Source organism: Mobula birostris, chromosome 6 (genome assembly GCF_030028105.1).
Source record: "Mobula birostris isolate sMobBir1 chromosome 6, sMobBir1.hap1, whole genome shotgun sequence".
In the NCBI taxonomy this organism is placed as follows: domain Eukaryota; kingdom Metazoa; phylum Chordata; class Chondrichthyes; order Myliobatiformes; family Myliobatidae; genus Mobula; species Mobula birostris.
In genome coordinates this window covers 35829217-35852983 of record NC_092375.1, presented here as the reverse complement: position 1 = coordinate 35852983, position 23767 = coordinate 35829217, and the positions used below count along the sequence as shown (strand labels likewise).

Sequence of the window (23767 nt, the reverse complement as noted above, 5' to 3'; positions counted from 1 at the left end):
ATGGGTTATATGTCCATGAAGCGATGCTAGGTACATAAGGTGACTGACAGGAAATGATGGCGTAGTGGTGGTTGGGGTGGGGGGGGGGGTTAGTGGGTGGAGGAGTTGATCAGCCTCTAGTTGAGGAAAATAACTTTTTTTGGAGTCTGGTGGTCCTGGTGTAGATGCTACATAGCCTCCTCCCTGCTGGGAGTGGGACAAACAAATCATGAGCAGTGTGGGTGGGTCTTTCATGATGTTACCGGTCTGTTTCCAGCACTTTTCTGTATATACGCCCTTGAGAGTGGATAGGCTGGTGTCGGTGGTGCATAGGGCTGTTTTTAGTACCCGTTATAGAGCCTTCCTGTCCACCACAGTGCAGTTTTCGTATCATGCAGTAATGTAGCATGTCAGGATGCTCTCTACTAGCATCTGGAAAAGGGCCATAAGATATAGGAGCAGAATTAGGCCAATTAGGCCCATGGAGTCTGCTATCGTCACAATAGGTCAACAGCAGAAGCAATCTCCATGGCTTTTCACACGGCCACCTAGACAACACAAACACCTATGTCTGGATGTTGATCATCGACTATAGCTCAGCATTTAATACCATCGTTTCCACAATTCTGATTGAGAAGTTGCAGAACCCAGGCCTCTGTACCTCCCTCTGTAATTGGATCCTCGACTTCCTAACTGGAAGACCACAGTCTGTGTGGATTGGTGATAAAATATACTCTTCACTGATGATTAACACTGGCGCACCTCAGGGGTGTGTGCTTAGCCCACTGCTCTACTCTCTGTATTCACATGACTGTGTGGCTAGGCTTAACTCAAATACCATCTACAAATTTGCTGACGATACAGCCATTGTTGGTAGAATCCCAGGTGGTAACGAGAGGGCACACAAGAGTGAGATATGCCAACTCGTGGAATGGTGCCACAGGAACAACCTGGCACTCAATGTCAATAAGACAAAAGAACTGATTGTGGACTTCAGGAAGGGTAAGATGAAGGAACACATACCAATCCTCATAGAGGGATCAGACGTGGAGAGAGTGAGCAGCTTCAAGTTTCTGGGTGTCAAGATCTCTGAGATCTAACCTGGTCCCAACATATTGATGTAGTAGTAAAGAAGGCAAGACAGCAGCTGTACTTTATCAGGAGTCTGAAGCCATTTCGCATGTCAACAAATACACTCAAAAACTTCTGTAGCTGTACCGTGGAGAGCATTCTGACAGGCTGCATCACTGTCTGGTATGGAGGGACTACTGCACAGGACCGAAAGAAGCTGCAGAGGGTTGTAAATCTAGTCAGCTCCATCTTGGGCACTAGTCTATAAAGTACCCAGGACATCTTTAGAGAGCGGTGTCACAGAAAGGCAGCGTCCATGATTAAAAACCTCCAGCACCCAGGGCATGCCCTTTTCTCACTGTTACTATCAGGTAGGAGATATAGAAGCCTGAAGGCGCACACTCAGCGATTCAGGAACAGCTTCTTCCCCTCTGCCATCTGATTCCTAAATGGATTTTGAAGCTTTTTTTAACATACAGTATTTCTGTTTTTGCACATTTTTAATGATCTATTCAGTATATGTAATTGATTTACTTGTTTATTTATTGCTTCATTTTATCTATTATTATTATTTTTCCCTCTCTGCTAGATTATGTATTGCATTGAACTGCTGCTGCTAAGTTAACAAATTTCACATCACATGCCGGTGATAATAAACCTGATTCTCATGGATGTACGTAGTCCAGCTCTCTTCAGCTACCTCATAAAGTGGGGGCTTTGGTGAGCTTTTGTTGACTGTGTAGGATGTCTTCTGGGATCATGAGAGATTGTGCATGATGTGCACGCCCAGGAGTTTTGAAGCTGCCTGCATTTTCCTCTACTCTCCCACTTGGTCGGCTGGTGGCACAGTGACTTCAGCGCCGGGCTCGAGAACGGAGGTTCCCGAGTTCGATCCAGTGACAGACTACCTCTGTGCACGCTCTCCATCTGCATCAGGTTGATGTCGAGCTTACAACTCGGCCTCGTAAAATAATACTGCAAAATGTCTGTGCGAGGAGTTGCGCCTCACACAGTCTTTCAAACTGCGCCTTTGTAAGGCATGAAAATGCCCGACGCAGGCCTCTCAGGTCTGAGTTGATGTCATCATCATTATCATCCCACTGTGAGTGGTGTGAGTTCTCCAGAAGAAGGTAACTATCTACTTTGTCTGGTTGACTTTGAGGAAGACGTTATTTGCCTGGCACCAGGCCTCGAGCTGTTCTACCTCATCTCTAGTGTGTAGTTCAGGGGTACATTCCAAAGGGGAAGATATGAATGTGAAAAAATAAAACAAATGCAGGATTGGTGCAAATGGGTATTTAATGATCAGCATGGACAAGGTGTTTCAAACCTTGACGACAAACAGCAGCCCAAGGAGAAGATAAAATTGGGAACCAGCACTAAAAGCAATCATCCATGTCATCTCAATTACCAGTTGGGAGAACTTCTTAACTTACAGAGTCATAGAGAAGTACAGCACAGAAACAGAATCTTTGGTCCATCTAGTCCATGCCAAAACCATTTAAGCTGCCTACTCCCATCGACCTACACTGGGACCACAGCCTTCCATATCCCTATCCATGTACCTATCCAAACTTCACTTAAGTGTTAAAATTGAGCTCACATGCATCACTTGTCCTGGCAGCTCATTCCACACCCTCACAACCCTCTGCGTGAAGAAGTTTCCCCTCATGTTCCCATTAAACATTTTACCTTTCACCGTTAACCCATGACCTCTAGTTCTAAGGTCACAATCCAAGACAGACCCAACTCCAGTGGAAAAGCCTGCTTACATTTATTCTATCTATACCCTCATAATTTTGTACAACTCTATCAAATCTCCTCTCAATCTACATTCCAAGGAATGAGGTCCTAAATCTATTCAATCTTTCCTTATAACTCAGATCCTTCAGACCTGGCAACACCTTTGTAAATATTCTCTGTTCTCTTTCTATCTTATTCACATCTTTCCTGTAGGTACACCCTATCCTCATTATATGCACCTTCAGACAATGCGGATTCACAGTTATGCGAGGAATCTGTTTCTACCAACGTCTCGTTATATGCATCCAAAACTCACAGTTACGCGAGGAGCACTGCTTTCCGGCCAATACAAGTCACGTGCTCACACCTCACAGGGACAAGAAGCACCGCTTTCCTGCCGATACAAGTCAGGTGTGTGCATCTCACAATCTCTCTCCCACCATTCTCGCATTGGTTTTGGCAAGGTGTGGATGCACGATCTTAAACTTCTGTTGGTTTTACCTATGGTGCAGTGATTTTGCACTTGAAATATTTAACTATGCCTCTTAAGCATCCAATGTCATGTCCTGGGCCGTCAGCTGAGCGGCAGAGAACTGCTTTAACACTTGAAAAAAGTTGGAAATTATAAACAGCGCAGCATTAGCTGAAGGTAACACAGCTCTGGGACACTACTGCCAGGAACAGAATCTTGCCTTTAAAGTTCTTTTGTTGCTTGACAATGCGCCAGCCCATCCTAAACATTTGGACAGCATTCATCCTAACATAACAGTGCGTTTCCTGCCGCTTAACACAACATCGCTGATTCAACCACTCAACCAAGGTGTAATCCACATTCAAGGTGTGCGTATTTTTTTTTAAACTGCGAACTGTCTCTCAGATGCTGCAAGCAACAGACGATTTTGAAAATTCTGGGAGTTTACCAACGGTGAGGGAATGGTGGAAGTCGGAACACTTGGCACAAATGGCGATGGACGTGGACCCACGTTTAGAACGGAGTCAGCATTTCAGTTGTTCCCTGCCGTCAACCCTTCTTCCCTACAAGCAAATTTAAAACAAAACGTTGCCAAGCAAACAACCCTCACCACTTTATTCAAATCAGTAACACCGTCTGCTGCCGGCAGTTCTAAGAGTTCTGTGAGTCTTCCTTCACCCCTTGCTGCGCTTGATATGATCCTGATGACCACAACCATCCACCTTATCTATGTAAAGCTGCCCGACACCACAACAACCACTTACCTCCCAGAGTGAACGCACCTGCCACTGTTGGGGAGTACTATACACCCTGGGATGTTAACTTTCTATGATTTATTACATTGAATATTACCTTAAATTGATGAAATATAATACAAATGTTGTCTTGTAGTACTGCTTTTGTGTCGTATTGGTATGAAAATGTGAATAAATTACAGATAAAACATATTTAGGAAGCCCTCTGGAACGCATCCCTATTTTCTCCGTTTAAATAATTATTCACATTATGTGTCAACTTCAAGGAACATATCCCCCGCATATAACGAGGATAGGGTGTACTCCAAATTAAGCCTCACTAATGTCTTATACAACTTCAACATAATATCCCATCTCCTATATTCAATACTTAGGTTTATGAAGGCCAATGTGCCAAAAGCTTTCTTTACAACCCAATCTACCTGTGATGCCACTTTCAATGAATTATGGACTTGTATTCCCAGATTCCTTTGTTCTATCACACCCCTCAGTGCGCGACCATTCACTGTGCAAGTTCCTACTCTGGTTGGTCCTACCAAAGTGCAACACATGACCTACCACACCCAAAGCCATGCTGACTATCCTTAAATAATCCATGTCTATCCAAATACTTATATATCCGGTCCCTTAAAATACCTTCCAATGACTTACTCACAAGTAATGTCAGATTCATCTGCCTATAATTTCCTGGTTTCCATTTCAGAGCCTTTTTTAAGTAGTGGAACATCAGCTGTCCTCCAGTCTTCTGGTGCCTCTCATCACTAAGGATGTATTAACTATATCTGTTAGGACACCGCCAATTTCTGCACTTGCCTCCCGTAAGGTCCGAGGGCACAACTTGTCAGACTGTGGGGATTTATCCACCCTGATTTGCCTCAGGGTGGCAAACATCTCCTCTGTAATCTGTAAATCTGTACAGGGTTAATGCCACTTTGCCTCACTTCGATAGACTCTGTATCTGTCTCTGTGTCCCGAGTAAATATGGATGAAAATAAGATCTCTCCATCTGTTTTGGCTCCACACATGGATTACCATTCTGGTCTTCCAGAGGACTAATTTTGGCCCCTGAAATCCTTTTCTCTTAACATATCTGTACAATCCATAAGGATTCTCCTTCACCTAGTCTGCTACAGCAACTTCATGCCTTCATTTAGCCTTCCTGATTTCTTTCTTGAGTGTTCCCTTGCATTTCTTGTACTCTGAAAACACCTCATTTGTTCCTACTTGCTTAAACCTGCTATGTGCCTCCTTTTTTCTCTTAACCAGGGCCTCAATATATTTAGAAAACCAAGGTTCCCTACATTTGTTATCTTTACCTATTATTCTGACAGGCTTTGTACTCTCAAAATTTCATTTTTGAAGGCTTCCCACTTCCAAGTACACCTTTGCCAGAAAACAGCTTGTCCCAATCACATTTGCCACATCATTTCTGATACCATCAAAATGGGCCTTTCTCCAATTTAGAATCTCAATCCATGGGCCAGACCTATCTTTTTGCATAGCTACTTTGAAACTAATGACATTGTGGTCATTGGATGTAAAATGTTCCCCTACACAAACTTCTGTCACCTGCCCTGTCTCATTCCCTAATAGCAGATCCAGTATGGCATGCTCTCTCATTGGGACTGATGAAAGAAACTTTCCAGAACACATTTGACAAACTCTGTCCTATCTAGTCCTTTTACAGTATGGGATTCCCAGTCAATATGTGGAAAGTTAAAATCACCTACTACAACCTTAGGTTTCTAGCAACAGTCTGCGATCTCTTTACAAATTTGTTCCCCTAAATCCCGAGGACTGTTGAGTGGTCTGTAATACAGACACATTAAAGTGGTCATAGCTTGTTTTTATTTTGCAGTTCCATCCATTTCACTAGTTGAGTTCTTCAGTCTGTCCTGACAGAGCACTGCTGTGACATTTTACCCTAATAACGCTACTCCTCCCACTCAGTCACATCGAAAACAGAACCACAGAATACTGAGCTGCCAGTCCTACCCCTCCTGCAATCAAGTCTCACTAATGGCTACAATATCATAATTCCAGGTGTTGATTCATGCCCTGAGCTCATCCGCCCTTCCTACGATACTTCTTGCATTGAGATATACGGAGCTCAGGATACCAGTTGCACCAGGCTCAACCTTTTGATTCCTGACTTTGTCTAAGGTCAAATTGTTGTGGCACTCTGGTTCCCATCACCCTGCAACTCTAGCTTAAACCCTATAGTAGGGGTCGCCAACCTGTCGATTGTAATCGACCAGTCGATCTTTGAGACTTTCCCAGTAGATCCCGACAAAAATCAAAAATAAATATACAAGTACTGTTGTAAAGTGAGCATTATAAAAATAAGTAATATTAATTAGGATAATGGTAATACAGCAATACTTTTGCTACAAAGCTGTTTGTAAAGAGAGATTGTTTCCAGGTTGCGGGGTTTTAGTTCCGTTCTTTCTGCCCAGTGCGCATGTGTGTAGCATCCCCGCCATGAACTGCGTTTTCAGCGTAGCTTGTGCTGCATCAAAGTGACCAATTAAACTAGATACACAGTGGTCCCCAACCACCGGGCTGCGAAGAATGCAGCGGTACAGCAGTAGTAGGAACGCACCCAGCACACCTTCAAGAAAAAAGCCGAAATATACAAACTAATTAATTAGGTGCTGCCTGGCACGTAAATGTCGGCCCAGATCAGAGGCGATTGCCGATTGCCTCGCTTCTGATCTGGGCCGACATTTATGTGCCAGGCGGCACCTAATTAATTAGCTTGTTTATTTCAGCTTTTTTTCTTAAAGATGTGCTGGGTGCATCCTGGCCACCGCTGCACCGCTGCATTCTTCGCGGCCCGGATGTTGGGGACCTCTGGATAAGAGTACAGACTGTCGCAAACATCAACATATGGCACTCACTCGTGATATGCTGATAGCATGGCGGAGGCTCCAGGTACAAATTCCATCCAGAATGGGAAGAGGAATTTCTATTTACCTTGATGAAAGACAAGTGTGTATGTATGTTGTCCCACAAACACCCACACTGACTAAAAGAGGTAATCTGGAGCGGCACCACAACACCAACCACCAGAAATTTAAAGACACCTACCACCCCCGCCCCCCCCCCCCCCCCCCCCACCCACCCACCCAAAGAGCGCAATTCATGCCAGGAAAGTTGAGGAGCTGAAATCAGGGTTGAAGGCCCGACAATCGTTTTTCACAAAACATGCTGCTCAAAATAAGGCTGCTATTGAAGCATCACTTCATGTAAGTCATCTTTTGGCTAAACACAAAAAGCCTTTTACAGATGGCGATTTATTCAGGGAAGCAATGGCCATTACTGCAGAGACCGTTTTAATGACTTTAAAAACAAAAACGACATCACAACCGCAATACATAATATACCGCTTGGCCCTACAACAGTGACAAGGAGGGTAGAGTCACTGTCAGAGGACGTGGATATTTTTCACTACAATTTGATGAATCCCTGGATGTAATGCAAACAGCTCAGCTTGTTGTATTTGTCAGAATAGCTTTCCAGGATTTTACAACAAAGGCAGACTTCCTCACTCTTTTGCAATTAAAGGAGAGAACAAGAGGTGAGGATATTTACAATGAGTTTTAAAAAGACATCTGTGAAAATGACAACCTCATTCATAAACTGGTGGCAATTACTACTGATGGGGCCCCAGCAATGTGCAGTGTGCACATTGGTTTTATAGTACTAAAAGTCAGTGCCTACTTCAGGTCAACTTATCTAAGTGAAATTACATTTTCACAGATGAAAAATTATTAAATCTAAGTACAGGAACTGTCTTACTGCCAGACACCTCACAGACTGTCTCAGACTGGCTGTCTGTAGTTATGAGCCAAATTTCAGGGAACCAGCAACAAGTATTCAGCCCCAGTCATCACACTGAGTGCAACAGTCAACTTTTATCATTCATTTTTCGTGGTGAAATAAAATTAAATAATGAAACTTAGAATTAAAGGTGTGAAGTATTGTAATATTCTTAAAGAAAGATATGCTAGTTACAGAGTTTACTTGTTTGAATTAATTTGAAAGTTTGACAAAAGTATTTTGTGTAATTCAAATACAATTAGCCCAAATAAAAGGCCTCAAATTGGCAGTACAATCTGAGCTGTTTTTTCTCTGAACGATTTAGTAGGTAGATCTTGCCTTTCACTAAGGTCGAGATAGGGGATTTGGGCTTAAAAAGGTTGGTGACCACTACCCTACAGTGTTGGATCAATAAACCTTCCCGCTAGGAAATTGGTCCCCATCCAGTTCATTTTTTGGAGAGAGAAAATCAGTTGCTATTTCATGCCAGTGACCCTTCATCTCAGGTCTGGAGAGTTAATGCTCGGTAATATCATGCGTTAATGTGGACGCTGTATTTTGAAAGATTTTGCTGCCTGATAGACAACACATGAATGAGAAATTAAAAAAAACGACTTTCTGCATCACAGAAAGTCACCACTGGCAAAGATACCGACGCAGAAAGCAAAACTGTTGTTGTTAATTTCATGACCAGAACAACAGGGAAGTAACTAAATCTGGGGTTACAGAACTTTTATAATTCGGGTCACAGGAAGTTTACTACTCGATTTACCGTGTACGCCATAAAGGTGAAATTTAAAACTCTTTAAAAATTAGCTCCAATTAGTGGATTAGACAGAATTTTATCAAGGAAACCTTCGGAAGAGGATTCTTGCAGAAAGTAAAAGGTAACTTCAGTGTAGGGCTGAAGCTGCAGTGATGTTCCAGCTCGGCCCCGACTCTCAAACTGCTTCTCAGCTCCTTACTTCGCCGATAACAAACTTCACAACCAGAAGAGGGAAGCAAAATGCGGCACGTTTACCCGAGACGGCCTTTGTCTACAAAACCCACATTTATTCACCACTCACTGCGCGTTTTCGCGGAGAGACGACAATTCCGGAGCTGACGCCAAAGGACAGGCCGATCTAGCGGGTCAGGCCAGAGCCGACAACGCCCTCCGCAGCGCCATCACACGGTGCCCATCGCCAACTACAGGCAGCCCGGAGTTCGCCATCGGAAACTCCAAGTGTGAGAGGTTTTCGCGGTCCATTTGAGTGGCAATGGCGCTGCTGTGGGGAAGGGCAATGAGATGTCGGTGGGCGACCCACTGAATACTGAAATTCAGAGGTGTTGGCCATCTTGAATATGATTTCCCACTCTCTCTGTGGGGATGATGTTAAATTCTATGCATTGAATATAAGATCATACGCAACAGCTTTTCCCCCAAACTATAAGTGTGTGTATTTAATATATCAGTAATATTGTTCCGAGGTTGTCAGGCCGAGGAGTGGTAGTGGGGACAAGTTCCCACTACCTAAAAGTGCTTCTCATGGCATGCGACTCAAATAGCCTCTGACAATCAAGTCCAACTCCTGGCCTTCTCGTGTGGCTTAGCCTCTAAGCCTGGCGGAACTGTTCCTACTGACAGGAGAAGGGGCGAAGGCGGGTCCTGGCGCCTTAAAACCAGTGCTTCAGGTAGATGGAGCCCATCAGCCTGGGATGGCAGTCCATCTAAGAGAGGGAAACTCTGATTTCAAACCTCCGCTGCCTTGCAGCCATACCCACTCATAGGAAGGGCTTCAGAAGTAAACCCTGAGGACAAATCCAGAGCTGGAGTCCCTAAAGCAATCCGATGTTGCCTTCAACCTCGTTCTGGCAACTCCTGTGATGACACTGGTGCCAAGCTGTATCAGCCCTTGACCTTCCCTTGGACAACATCAGTGTCATGGAGACGGGAGACTTGCTGCATGGGCAACTGCTGGTCTTCCATGCAACCTTGCGCAGGCCTGCGCCCTGGAGAGGACACTTCAGTGTTGCTTCACCGCAACGGCACAACACGGAAAGCACTTTCCAGGCGCAGCTCCATGGTCTCACGAGACTAACGGATGCCACCAATATTGTAAGTATATTGTTTGATTAACCATTCTTTGTTTAAATAATTCATTATGGGTTACATGTAAAAGTATGTGAATAGCATAAGTCATCACACCACTATGTAATAAATGAACGTCTCACTAAAGTAAAAATGTAATCTCAGCTCAAATGCTTTATCTTCCAGTTCTGTGTTTTTCTTTCAATTAGCTTTATGTTTTAGAGTTACAAAATATAACAGTGGCAACAAGAAAGATGTAAACAAACTCAGGATGACTACCTACATGTTGAAACACAGCGAGATGTTCGAGTTTAAAAAAAGCGCAGCAAGACGTTCGAGTTAAAATAAAGACAGAAAACAGATGAATTCATGAGTTCATAAACAGAGTACCATGTGATACTAATCATAAATAAAAAAAGAGCAGAAATGACTGGCTACATCAGAAGGATAGACACATTTGATTGCATGAAAGATAATTGGATATCGTATATAGAGCAAATTGAACAATATTTTGAAACAAATGAACACTGAAAAGCAAGTGCCAGTTTTACTGACTGTATTGCGTGGAAAAGCATACAGTTTGCTTTGAAGTTTTAACTGCTCTGACCAAACCAGCGGAAATGTGCTTTAACGAAATATCATTAAAGTAATGCAGGAACATTTAGAACTGAGACCATTGTTGATTGCAGAACGCTTCAGGTTCCATAAGTGGAATCAAAAGGAAGGGGAGTTCATTCCAGTGTACATGGTTGAATTGAAGAAGTTGTTTCAGCACTGACAGTTCAGTAATGGGCTTACTGATTTTTAAGAGGTAGTTTAGTTTGTGGAATCTTCCAAGAAAGCATTTAGAAGCGCAGTTGAAATTGCTGTTTCAATGGAAAGACTGAAATTGAGTTGCGGTCATAAATGAAAGTGAGTTTGAACAAAATTGCAATGAACAAATTGTGTTACCATTGTGACAGGGACTCACATACATCAGACCAATGCAGATTTAAAGGTGAAACTTGCAAGAAATACAACAAAGTAGGATGCAAAGAGCAAGTTGAGTGGACAAAAATAAATGGTCTGCTCAGGGAAGAGAAAAAGATAAAAAGTCGAAGTACTATTTTAAAAAGAAAACTAATCAGCATGCTGTTGATGAAAAATCTGACAATGATGAGAGTGACAGAGGTTTGGATAGCCTTGAGATTTATAATGTGTAAACTAACAGGAGATAAGCAATATGGCTTACACCAGAAGTGAACAGCAAGTTAATTAAAATGGAATTGGACACTGGTTCAGCTTTCTCAGTCATTCCACAAAATGAGCTAGAATGACATTTCAAAGATACTGAACTGAAGCCTGTAGATATCTAATCAAGAACTTATACTGGAGAAAAGGTAACTCATGCGGAAATGACGTTTTTAACAACCAATAAGCCACATTGAGCTTGTAAGTACCAAAAACAGAACAGTCAGCATTGTGGGGCTGCGATTGGATGAGACCACTACAACTTGATTGGAGATCCATCCATCATTTGCATGCCATATTCCCTGCAATAGGGTCAAATGAAAGCAAATTAGGAAAGGTACTGGATGATGCCAGAGCAGTGTTCAAGGGTGGCTTTGTAAAACTCAAACATATCAAGGGTAAAATAATGTCAAATGAAAATGCCATACCCAAGTTTTACAAAGCCCATCCAGTCCCTTATACCATCCATGAATGAATTAACATTACTTACATCCTTTACATACATGAGGAGTTGCATCTCTGTCTAAATCTGTAATGTGCAATTTATAGTAATTTCTAATAAATAGTATATACAACAAGACAGTCAATATAGCATAAAAATACAATTGTATCCACGTGACTTAATCATTCTGATGGCCTGGTGGAAGAAGCTGACCCGGAGACTGTTGGTCCTGGCTTTTATGCTGTGGTACAGTTTCCCAGATGGTAGCAGCTGGAACAGTTTGTGGTTGGGGTGACTCGGGTCCCTAATGATCCTTTGGGCCCTTTTTATGCACCTGTCTATGTAAGTGCCCTGAATAGTGGGCAATTCACATCTACAGATGTGCTGGGCTGTCCACACCACTTTCTACAGAGTCCTGCGATTAAGGGAAGTACAGTTCTCATATCAGGCAGTGATGCAGCCGGTCAGGATGCTCTCTATTGTGCCCCTATAGAAAATCCTTAGGATATGGGGACTCATGTCAAACTTCTTCAACTGTCTGAGGTGAAAGAGGCACTGTTGTGCTTTTTTCACCACATAGCCGGTATGTACAGACCACGTGAGATCCTCGGTGATGTGTATGCTGAGGAACTTAAAGCTGATCACCCTTTGAACCCCAGATTCATTGATGCCAGATCCCAGATCCAAGAAGGACAGACAGATGATATGTCAAAATTGCAGTCAGTGGGACAAAATCAAAAAAGGGTGATGAATACCTGACTGAAAGTGCTATACTTGAAATCACACAGCATACGCATTAAGGTAGATGATCTTGTAGCACAGGTAAATATTGCAGGTATGATGTTGTGGGCATCACTGGGTCGTGGCTGAAAGAAGATTATTGTTGGGAGCTTACCATCCAGTGATACACCTTGTATCAAAAGGAGACACAGGTTGGCAGAAGGGGCAGGGTAATTATGTTGGTTAAAAAAATGAAATCAAATCCTTAGAAAGAGGTGACATAAGATTACAAGATGTAGAATCCTTGTGGGTAGTGTTAAGGAACTGTAACGGTAAAAAGACGCTGATGGGAGTTATATACAGCCCTCTGAACAGTAGTCACAATGTGAACAAAAAATTACAAAGGAAGATAGAAAATGCATGTCAAAAGGGCAATGTTATGATAGTCATAGGGGATTTCAATATGCAAGTAGATTGGGAAAATCAGGTTGGTGATCGGCCTTGTTAAAAACAGCCAAATGCTACAGAAATTCCGGTGGCCTCAACAGTGGCAGGAGCAGTGCACATGGCACTATAGGAAAGTTACTGGTATGGTTAGAGCATTGGCTGATTGACAGAAGGCAGTGAGTGGGAATAAAAGGTTGGCTGCCAATGACCAGTGGTGTTCCACAGTGGTCTGTGTTGGGACCACTTTTTTTTATGCTGTATATCAATGGTTTAGTTGATTGAATAGATGGCTTTGTTGCCAAGTTTGCAGAAGGTACAAAGATTGGCGGAGAGGTGGGTAGTGTTGAGGAAACAGGTAGGCTGCAGAAGGACTTAAACAGATTAGGAGAATGGACAAGGGAGTGACAAATGAAATACAATGTTGGAAAATGCACGGTCATGCACTTTGGGAGTAGAAATAAATGAACAGACTATTTTGTAAACAGGTAGAAAATCCAAAAATCTGAGATGTAATTGACTTGGGAGTCCTAGTGTAGAACATCCCAAATATTAAGTAGCAGGTTGAGAAGATGGTGAGGACGGCAAATGCAATGTTAGCATTCCTTTCAAGAGGTCTTGAATACAAGAGCAAGGATGTGATGCTGAGGCTTTACAAGGCACTGGTGAGGCCTCACCTTGAGTATTGTAAACAGTTTTGGACGCCTCATCCAAGGAAAGATGTGCTGGCATTGGAGAGGGTCAAGAGGCGGTTCACAAGGATGATTCCAGGAATGAAAGTGTTATCGTACGAGGAACGTTTGATGGCTCTGGGTCTGTACTCGCTGGAACTTTGAAGGATGACGGGAGAGCTCATTGAAATATTTTGAATGTTGAAAGGCCTAGACAGAGTTGATGTGGAAAGGGTTTTTTCCATGGTGAGGGAGCCTAGGACAAGAGAGCACAGCTTCATAATAGAGAGGTGTCTGTTTAAAACAGATGCGGAGAAATTTCTTTAGCCAGAGGGTGGTGAATTTGTTACTATTGACAGCAACGGAGGCCAGATTTTTAGGTGTATATAAGGCAGAGATTGATAGGTTCTTGGTTGGACATAGCATCAAAGATTATGGGGAGAAGGCCGGTGAATGGGGTTGAGCAAGGGAAAAAAGGAGAAGAATTAGGCCATTCTCCTGTGTCTTATGGTCTTATGGTTTAAACAGGGAAGCATGGATATTGGACCACTAGAAAATGACGCTGGAGGGGTAGTAATGGGGGACAAAGAAATGGTGTACAAATGGTGTAAAAAATTCATATTCACCTGTCATTCAACCATTCATGAACACTCATGAATGCAGCGGGGGTCAAGGTGCAAAACACAGTACCAACAGCCAGACACAGCACAGAACACACACATAGCACATATAAGATAAAAAGATACAGCCACCCAATAAAAGAGACAACACTCATGCAACCCAACACCACCAAAATCAGCTGAGCTCATCTTCTGCCAAGTAAACACTGGGTGGGGGGTGGGGGGCGGGGGGGACAAGGACCCCAGCCTGGATGCCCTGCCACACTGCCCCTGGTGGCATTGGCCCTGGCAGCTGTAAACAGGCAACACCGTGGTTTGAGGCTTAGTGAGTGTAGTTGCTATTACTAAGGAGAAGGTGCTTGAGAAGCTGAAAGGGTAGAAATTCCTCTCATCTCAGTTTATAAAGGGACATCCCTTTATTCCAAGGAATCCTCAGCTCTCTTACTAATGAGAACATATTCTCCATGCCCAGTCTATCCAGGGCTTTCAATATTGAGTACAGGTCCAGAAATATCAAACGCTCCTCATAAACCTGCTCCAGTTGGATTGGAGCAGAACTGGTGAAGGAGAAGTAAAATCTGCTCACAGGAACAATAATGAGAATTTACCATGGCTCAGCTTTAACGCTACATGCCTAAGACAGAATGTTCTGAGTTCAAGCCCAAGAGTGGTACAGTGCTCAGAGGAGCTGCCATGATAGGATAATCCACCTGATCCAGATGGATTACACTCTGGGGTTCTGAAAGAGGTAATTGAAGAGATTGTGGTAATGATCTTTCAAGAATCATTGGATTCTAGGATGATTCCACACATCTGGAATATTGGAAATGTTACTCCACTCTTTAGGGAGGGAGACAGGGGAAAGGGAATTATAGGCCAGTTTGCCTGCTTTCAGTGTTTGAGAAGATGTTGGAGTCCCTTATTACAGATGAAGTTTTGAGGTACTTGGAGGCGCTTGATAAAGTAGGCCAAAGTCAGCATGGTTCCCTTAAAGGAAAATCTTGCCTCGCAAATCTTTTGGAATTCTTTGAGGAAATAACAGGCAGGATTTTCAGAAGGCCTTTGACAAGGTGCCGCACGTGAGGCTGCTTACCAAGAAGTCTATGGTACTACAGAAAAGATACAGGCATGGACAGAAGATTGGCTGACCAGCAGGAGGCAGTTAGTTGGAATAAAGGAGACCTATTCTGGTTGGCTGCTGGTGACTAGTGATGTTCTGCAGAGGTCAGCATTGGGACTGCTTATGTTACGCTACATGTCAATGATTTAAATGATGGAATTTATGGTTTTGTGGCTAAGTTTACAGATACAAACATAAGTGGAGGAGAAGGTGGTGTTGATCAAGCAGAGAGTCTGCAGAAGGACTTGGACAGATTGGAAGAATAGACAAACGATGGACAAAAAGATAGCGTGTAGTTGGACTGTCAGGAAAGGCAGACAGATGATAGGACAAAATTGCAACCAGCAGGGTGACTACCAGTGCATTAGACGCAGAATCAGAAGGGTAGTAGTTACAGTACTCAAATTATTATCCACACAAAATGCTGGCGGAACTCAGCATCAGCAGGCCAGGCAGAATCTATGGAAAAAATTACAGTCGGCCTGGACTGCCAAAGGGTCTCAACCCGAAACATCAACTGTACTTTTTTCCACAGATGCTGGTTGGCCTGCTGAGTTACTCCAGCATTTTGCAGGTGTTGCTTGGATTTCCAGCATCTGCAGATTTTCTCTTGTTTGTGACTCAAAGTGTTATAAAGTGTTATATCTCAATGCACGGAGTATAAAAAATAAGGTGGATGATTTTATTGCCGGGTATGTTGTTGTGGCCATCACTGAATTGTGGCTGAAGGAGAGCTGTAATTGGCTGCTGATTGGAGGGACGGGAAGGTAGGCAGAGGGGGTGGCATGGCTTTGCTTGTAAAGAATGGCTTCAAATCATTAGAAAGATGTGACATAGGATTGGAAGATGTTGAATCCTTGAGGGTTGAGTTAAGAAACTGCAAGAGTAAAAGGACCCTGATGACAGTTATATACAGGCCTCCAATCAATAGCTGGGATGTGGACTACGGATTACAACGGGAAATAGAAAAGGCATGTCAACAGAGCAATTTTATGATAGTCATGGGAGATTTTAACATGCAGGTCAATTGGGAAAATCAGGTTGGTAATGGATCTCAGGAGAGTGAATTTATTGAATGCCTACAGGATCATTTTTTTTAGAGCAGCTTGTCATTGAGCCTACTAGGGGATCAGCTGTACTATATTGGGTGTTATGTATTGAACTGGAGGTGATTAAGGTGTTTCAGGTAAAAGAACCATTAGGAGGCAGTGATCACAATATGATTGAGTTCAACTTAAAGTTTGATAGTGAGAAAGTGAAGTGGGACATAGCAGTATTTCAGTAGAGTATAGTAAATTACAGTGATATGAGAGATGAGTTGGCCAAAGTAAATTGGAAGGAGATGCTGGCAGGGATGATAACAGAGTAGCAATGGTTGAGTTTCTGGGAAAAATGGGGAAGGTGCAGAATAGAAGTATTCCAAAAATAAAGAAATACTCAAATGGCAAAATATTACAACCATGTCTGTCAAGGGAAGTCAAAGCTAATGTAAAAGCAAAAGAGAGGGCATAAAACAAAGCAAAAATTAATGGGAAGATAGAGGATTGGTAAGCTTTTAAAAACCTACAGAAGGCAACTAAAAGAATCATTACAAGGTAAAAGATGAAATATGAAAGCAAGCTAGCAAATAATATCAAAGTGGATAGAAAAAAGCTTTTTCAAATATATAAAAAAATAAAAGAGTGATGACAGTCATAGTCATAGTCATAGTCATACTTTATTGATCCCAAGGGAAATTTGGTTTCGTTACAGTTGCACCAACCAAGAACAGAGTATAAATATAGCAATATAAAACCATAAATAATTAAATAATAATATATACATTATGCCAGGAAATAAGTCCACCAGCCTATTGGCTCATGGTGTCTGACCCTCCAAGGGAGGAGTTGTAAGGTTTGATGGCCACAGGCAGGAATGACTTCCTATGATGCTCAGTGTTGCATCTCAGTGGAATGAGTCTCTGGCTGAATGTACTCCTGTGCCCACCCAGTACATCATGTAGTGGATGAGAGACATTGTCCAAGATGGCATGCAACTTGGACAGCATCCTCTTTTTAGACACCACCATCAGAGAGTGGGTAAAGGACCACTGGAAAATGAGGCTGGAGAAAAAAAATAACGGGGGGGGGCAGTGGGACAAGGAGATAGCAGATGAACTGAATGAGTATTTTGCATCAGTCTTCACTGTGGAAGACTCTAGTGGTGTGCCAGGTATTGAAGGGTGTGAGGGAAGAGAAGTTAGTGCAGTTACTGTTATAATGGAGAATGTGCTCAAAAAGCTGAAAAACCTGAAGGTACATAAGTCACTCAGACTAGATGAACTGCACCCTAAGGCTTTGAAGGAGATAGCTGTAGAGATTGTGGAGGCATTAGTAATAATCTTTCAAGAATCGTAGGATTCTGGCAGGGTTCTGAGGGACTGGAAAATTGCAAATGTTACTCCTCTCTTTAAGAAAGGAGGGAGGCTTCAGAAAGGAAATTATAGACCAGTTAGCCTAACAGAGGTTGGAAAGATGTTGGAGTCAATTGTTAAGCATGAGGTTATGGAGTACTTGGTAACATAGGACAAGATAGTACAAAGTCAGCAAGGTTTCCTTAAGGAAAGTTCTTGCTTGACAAAGCTTTTGGAATTCTTTGAGGAGATTACAAGTAGGATAGATGCAATGGATGTTGTGTATTTGGATTTTCAGAAGGCCTTTGACAAGGTACCACACATGAAGCTGCTTATCAAGTTAAGAGCCCATGGTATTACAGTGAAGTTACTAGCATGGTTAGAGAATGGCAAGAAAGTGGCAAATGAAATACAATGTTGGAAAATGCAGGGTCACGCGCTTCGGTAGAAGAAATAAATGTGCGGACTATTTTCTAAATGGGGAGAAAATCCAAAAGTCTTTGATGCAAAGGAACTTGAGAGTCCCTAAAGGTTAACTTGCTGGTTGAATCGGCGGTGAGGAAGGTAAATGCAATGTTACTATTAACTTAAAGAGGCCTTGAATTAAAGAGCAGGGATGTGATGCTGAGGCTTTATAGGCACTGGTGAGGCTTCATCTTGAGTATTGTGAACAGTTTTAGGCTCATTATCTAAGAAAAGATTTGCTGACATTGGAGAAAGTTCAGAGGAGGTTCACAGGGATGATTCCAGGAATGAAAGGGTTATCATATGAGGAATGTTTGATGACTCTGGGCCTGTACTCACTGGAATTCAGAAGGATGAGGGTGGATCTCATTGAAACCTTTTGAATGTTTAAAGACCTCGAAAGAGTTAATGTGGAAAGGATGTTTCCCATGGTGGGGGAGTCTGGAACAAGGGGGCACAGCCTCAGGATAGAGAGGCATCTATTTGGAACAGAGATGAGGAGAAATTTCTTTAGCCTGGGACTGGTGAATTTGTAGTATTTGTTATCACAGACACCTGTAGAGGCCAGATTATTGGGTGTATTTAAGGTAGAGCTTGATAGGTTCTTGATTGAACACGACATCAAAGGCTACAGGGAGAAGGTCAGGGAATGGGGCTGAGGAAGGGAAAATAAAGGATCAGCCATGATTGGATGGTAGAGCAGACTCGATAGGCCAAATGGCCTAATTCTGCTCCTACGTCTCATGGTCTTATGGTCATGCACTTTGGTAGAAGGAGTAAAGGCGTAGACTATTTTGAGAGTAGGGAGAAAATTCAAAAATCAGAGGTGCAAATAGATTTGCGAATCCTTGTGCAGGAATCCGTAAAAGTTAACTTGTAGATTGAGCTGGTTGTAAGGAAGTTAAATGCAATATTCACATTCATTTCAAGAGGACTAGAATGTAAAAGCAAGGATGTAATATTGAGGCTTTATAGGCTTGGCCAAACTATGCTTGGAGTATTCAGAGAACCTTTGGCCCCCTTATTTAAGAAAATATGTGCTGGCATTGGAGAGGGTCCAGAGGAGGTTGACGAGTATTATACCAGGACTGAAAGGGTTAATGTATGAGGAGCATTTGATGGCTCTGTGCCTGTACTTGCTGGAGTTTACAGGAATGATGGATAATCTTATTGAATCATATCAAATATTGAAAGGCCTAGTTAGGGTGGATATAGCGAGGATGCTTCCTATGATGGGTTGAGTCTAGGACCAAAGAGAACAGCCTCAGAATAAAGGGGCATCTACTTAAGACAGAGATGAGAAGGAATTTCTTTAGCCAGAGGTCTGTGGAATTCAATGTCATGGTCTGCTGTGGAGGCCAAGTCATTGAGTATATTTAAAGTGGGGCTAAGTGGGTTCTTGGTTAGTCAGGGTGTCAAAGGCTATGGGAAGAAGGCAGGAGAATGATGTCGAAAGGGATAATAAATCAGCCATGATGGAATGGCAGAGGAGACTCAATGGGTCGAGTTGCCTTAATTCTGCTCCTATATCTTATAATCAATACGTCTTACCATAGTCACACTAAGTCTGCTCTGGCTATTACTACCTGCTTCCCACACTCAGGCCTCCAAGCCTCCAATTTCCATTGTCCATTGCATCCAGCCAACCACTGGACAGGCAGCTTCCTCAGTCAGAGTTTATTGATTCTCCCTTATTTCTTCACTCACAGTGTGCCTGGCTAGATTTTGACCTCTGCAGAACCTTCCCTTTGGTCAGCTACACTAGTCTGTGTACTCCGTGATTTATTTGGATTCCAATCCTCCACTTCACGTTGCATCTCACCGCCTTGAAGTTTTAGCTTTTTCCACTTCTGCAGCAATCTGCAAGCCTCATTATACTCCTAGGCCTGTTTTGAACCTCACAACCCCACAAATCTGTCCTGAAGGGTATATTGGCTGGCCACGAAACCATGGTGTAAGCCACAGTTGTGTGGGTGAATCTCCCAGTGAACATACATTCTGCAAATAAATGCTGAATGCTTGCTTTTAGAGGGAACTGGCTTAAAGAGTCTTCAGAAACTTCAAAACATGTATCATTTAATGATTTTTAAAAGGATTTGATAAAGCTGAAAACTGACAACATGAACACAAAAGAGTTCAGAATGCCTAAACTGATTTGGCCTTGGGTAGAGTGTTACTGTGATGTACAAAAATACAAGTATTAGGGTGAGAAGCGGGAGTAGGCCACTCAGCCTTGAATCTGCTACACTATGTCCCATCTAATTGTAACTTCAATTCTGCATTCACCTCCTATTCCTCCATTTGATAATAAAAAACCTATTTCCTTTGCCTTAAAAATATTCAGATACTGCTACCACTACCTACTGAGGAACAGAGTTCCAAATACACACAACAGAGAAGAGTGTCTATGTCATCTGTTTTAAGTGAGTGGCCTGATTATTTATGAACAATTGACTCAGTTCTAAATTGCACCACTAGCTAAAATAATCTTTTCACATCTACACTGTCAGGACTCCTCAGGATCTTGTATGTTTCCCTCAAGTCACCTCAGTCTTCTGAACTCCAATGAATACACCTCATTCTTCTGAACCCAAGCAACACACACAAAAAATGCTGGTGAATGCAGCAGGCCAGGCAGCATCTATAGGAAGAGGTACAGTTGACGTTTCCAGCTGAGACCCTTCGTCAGGACTAACTGAAAGAAGAGATAGTAAGAGATTTGAAAGTGGGAGGGGGAGAGGGAGGTCAGAAATGATAGGAGAAGACAGGAGGGGGAGGGATGGAGCCAAGAGCTGGAAAGTTGATTGGCAAAAGGGATATGAGGCTGGAGAAGGGAGAGGATCATGGGACAGGAGGCTCAAAAGAGAGAAAAAAAGGGAAAAGAATGAATGAATGATTGAATAAATAAATAAATAAATAAATAAATAAGGGGTGTGGTACGAAGGGGAAGTGGGGCATTAACAGAAGTTAGAGAAGTCAATGTTCATGCCATCAGGTTGGAGGCTACCCAGACGGAATATAAGGTGTTGTTCCTCCAACCTGACTGTGGCTTCATCTTGACAGTAGAGGAGGCCATCGATTTTTGGCTAAGATCAAGTGTAGTATCTGTTCTTATCAGTCCAGAAGGCGGAGGAGGAGAGTTCGCGCTGACGCAGGGGTGGATCCTAATGCTGATTGGCCTCCAATCTAACACCCCATACCAGCGACGACAGCAGTGAGGAAGAAGATGGCAGCAGCGAGCAGTACATCAGCTCGAGGCCAGGGTATCAAGAACACTGTCAGGCTGACAGTGCGAGACCGGAACGGGGGCACCGGCTTCACCCGAGAGACCTTCATCCGGAAGGTCTTGCTGGAATGCTGCGGATTTATGCCCGATGACATCTACTGCGTCCAGGACTTCGCAGGTTTCTTCGATGTCACTTTCCGGCAGGCTGCAGGGTGGCAGAAGCTGTACCAGCAGCTTCAGCTGAAGGGGACAGAGGCGCCGCTGTCGCTGCTGAAAGCACAGCCCCTCTTTGCAACGGCTACGCAACAGGAAAGGGCAATCACGGTGCACATGTTCAACCCGCACGTGCCAGTGGTAGATGTCCGTACATTCCTCGCTCGGTATGTGGAGAGCGTAGGAGCACCAGCGGATGTGAAGGACGGGCTGGGAATCTGGACCAGCAAACGGCAGGTGAAGGTGAAGCTGAGGTTGGATTCCAACGGCGGCATCATCCACCCCCCCTCCGTCTTCGCCATCGGAGGGAACCGAGGGTACATGGTGTACGCAGGGCAACCCAGGGTGTGCCGAAACTGCGGCAAGGAAGGGCACATCGCAGCCCAGTGCAGGGTGGTGATGTGCAAGAACTGTAAAATCGAAGGCCACCTGACCAAAGACTGCACGCAGGCCAAGGCCTGCAACCTCTGCGGACAGGCTGGCCACCTGTACAGAGCCTGCCCGAAGCGTGGGGGCACCTACGCACAGGCGACCAGGGGAGGTGCTGGCCCTGAAAGGGCCCAGGCAGATGCGGACGTACCCGCCAGCGCTGCAGAGGAGGCACCCGACAGGACGGATGACGAGACCAGGGAGGAAGGTGCAAGCACCCCAAGACCTGCCACCCCACTGCAGACCCTCCAGGACCAGGCAAACGACGAGCAGGAGTCCATGGAGGAGGGGAGAGCTGAGGTGGAAACCGAATGGAAGGTCGTGAAACGAAAAAAGACCCAAAAGGCGGCGGCCAAGCGACAGAAGGCGGAGCAACGCCAGAAAAGGGCAGGGAACCACACAGCCCCTGGTACCCTGTCCTCTTCAGAGGAGGAAGGAGTTGGGGGAGGCCAGCAGCCCCGGCGGAAGAAGCGGCTGGCAGAACAGGTGGAGAGGAGGAGAGAGAGGGGAGAAAGTCTGCTGGCCACCCCCCAAGTACAGGAGGCGGAGAGCAGCAGACGCACAGAGCTCCGGGAATCCGGGAGCAGAGCCACGGCTGGCACCCAGCAGCGGGAAGGGGAAGCAGCCCAGGAAGTCAGCAACCCCCCGGGCCCAGACCCAGAACCAGAACGGCCACACACGGAGGAGTACTACCAGCAGTACCTGAGCCCACAGGAGGTGGAAAACTTCACAAAGGCGGTGGGAATGAAGGCTCAGGATGGCAAGGGTGAGGACGGAGAGCAGCCAAAATAAAAGACTTACAACGATGGCAGACCTTAAATTGGCGTGCTTGAATGTGCGAAGTTTGAAGAGTACTGGGCGATGCGTCAGCACGCTCCAGTACCTGGACACTGTAAAGGCCGATGTGACCTTCCTCCAGGAGTGTGGACTACCACATCTCCGTAACTACCGGAGGTGGTCACGGTGGTGGAAAAAAGGTTTGTCGGTGTGGTCGGGGGGCAACGATTGTCGCGCTTCCGGCCTGGGGATTCTGCTGCGGGGAGGGAACTTCTCAATCACCCAAGTTAAAGAGGTGGTTGCGGGGCGCCTCCTGGTAGCAGACGTCAAATACCGGGGCACTCCGCTCCGGCTGATCAACATGTACGCCTCCCCCGTGCGGAGCGAGCGGCTGGCCGTCTTCGAGCAGCTCCCACAGCTGCTGGTGACGACCCAGCCGGTCGTTCTGGCCGGAGACTTCAATTGCACCATTGATGCGGCTGGAGGACCCGGCAGTGCCGACGGCAGGCTAGACAGTACCTCTAGACTCCTGAGGGAAATGGTGAAGACAGCCAAGCTGCGCGACGCCTTTGGCACCCCCACAGGTGGAGCACAGCCGCAAGCCACCTGGACACGATCGGACGGCTCAGCCCGCTCCCGGATCGACTTCCTCTTCCTGTCTGAGTCCCTCACGGTCAGGTCCACCGACGTCTCGCCGGTGTTCTTCTCTGACCACTGCCTTCTGAGAGCCACCTGTCACTTACGGGAGGACCAGAAGGCAGGCAGGGGGACGTGGAAGCTGAACGTAAAGCTGCTGACCCCAGAGAACATCGAGGAACTAGAGAGGGAGTACACAGGTTGGAGAACCTTGAAAGCCTTCTTTGATTCCCCGGTTCACTGGTGGGAAGCCACCAAGGAGAACATTAAGAGGTTCTTCATCCGCAAGGGTATTCAGAAGGCAAGGCAGGAGCAGAGGGAACTGCGTAAACTCCAGACAGAGTTGCAGCAACTTCTCCTTCTGCAGTCGAAGGGGGTGGATGTCAGGGAGGAACTGCGAGAGGTGAAGGGCCGGCAAGCCCAGCACCTCGCCGCTGAATCCTCCAAGATCATCTTCCGATCAAGGGTC

General features: G+C 44.6%; 1 protein-coding gene across 3 annotated transcripts in view; it reads right to left on the bottom strand.

The window, feature by feature from the left end:
• Positions 1 to 23200, bottom strand: part of LOC140198938 (uncharacterized) — a 126611-nt gene extending 103411 nt beyond the window's left edge. For 2 of the 3 annotated variants that reach the window (XM_072260221.1, XM_072260224.1), the window contains exon 1: positions 8910 to 8988. The gene's annotated coding sequence lies outside the window, so the exon portion shown is untranslated. Of the gene's footprint in view, positions 1 to 8909; positions 8989 to 23181 lie in introns of those variants that run through there. The other variant, XM_072260222.1, reaches the window with a different exon arrangement.
• Positions 23201 to 23767: the final 567 nt, after the last annotated feature.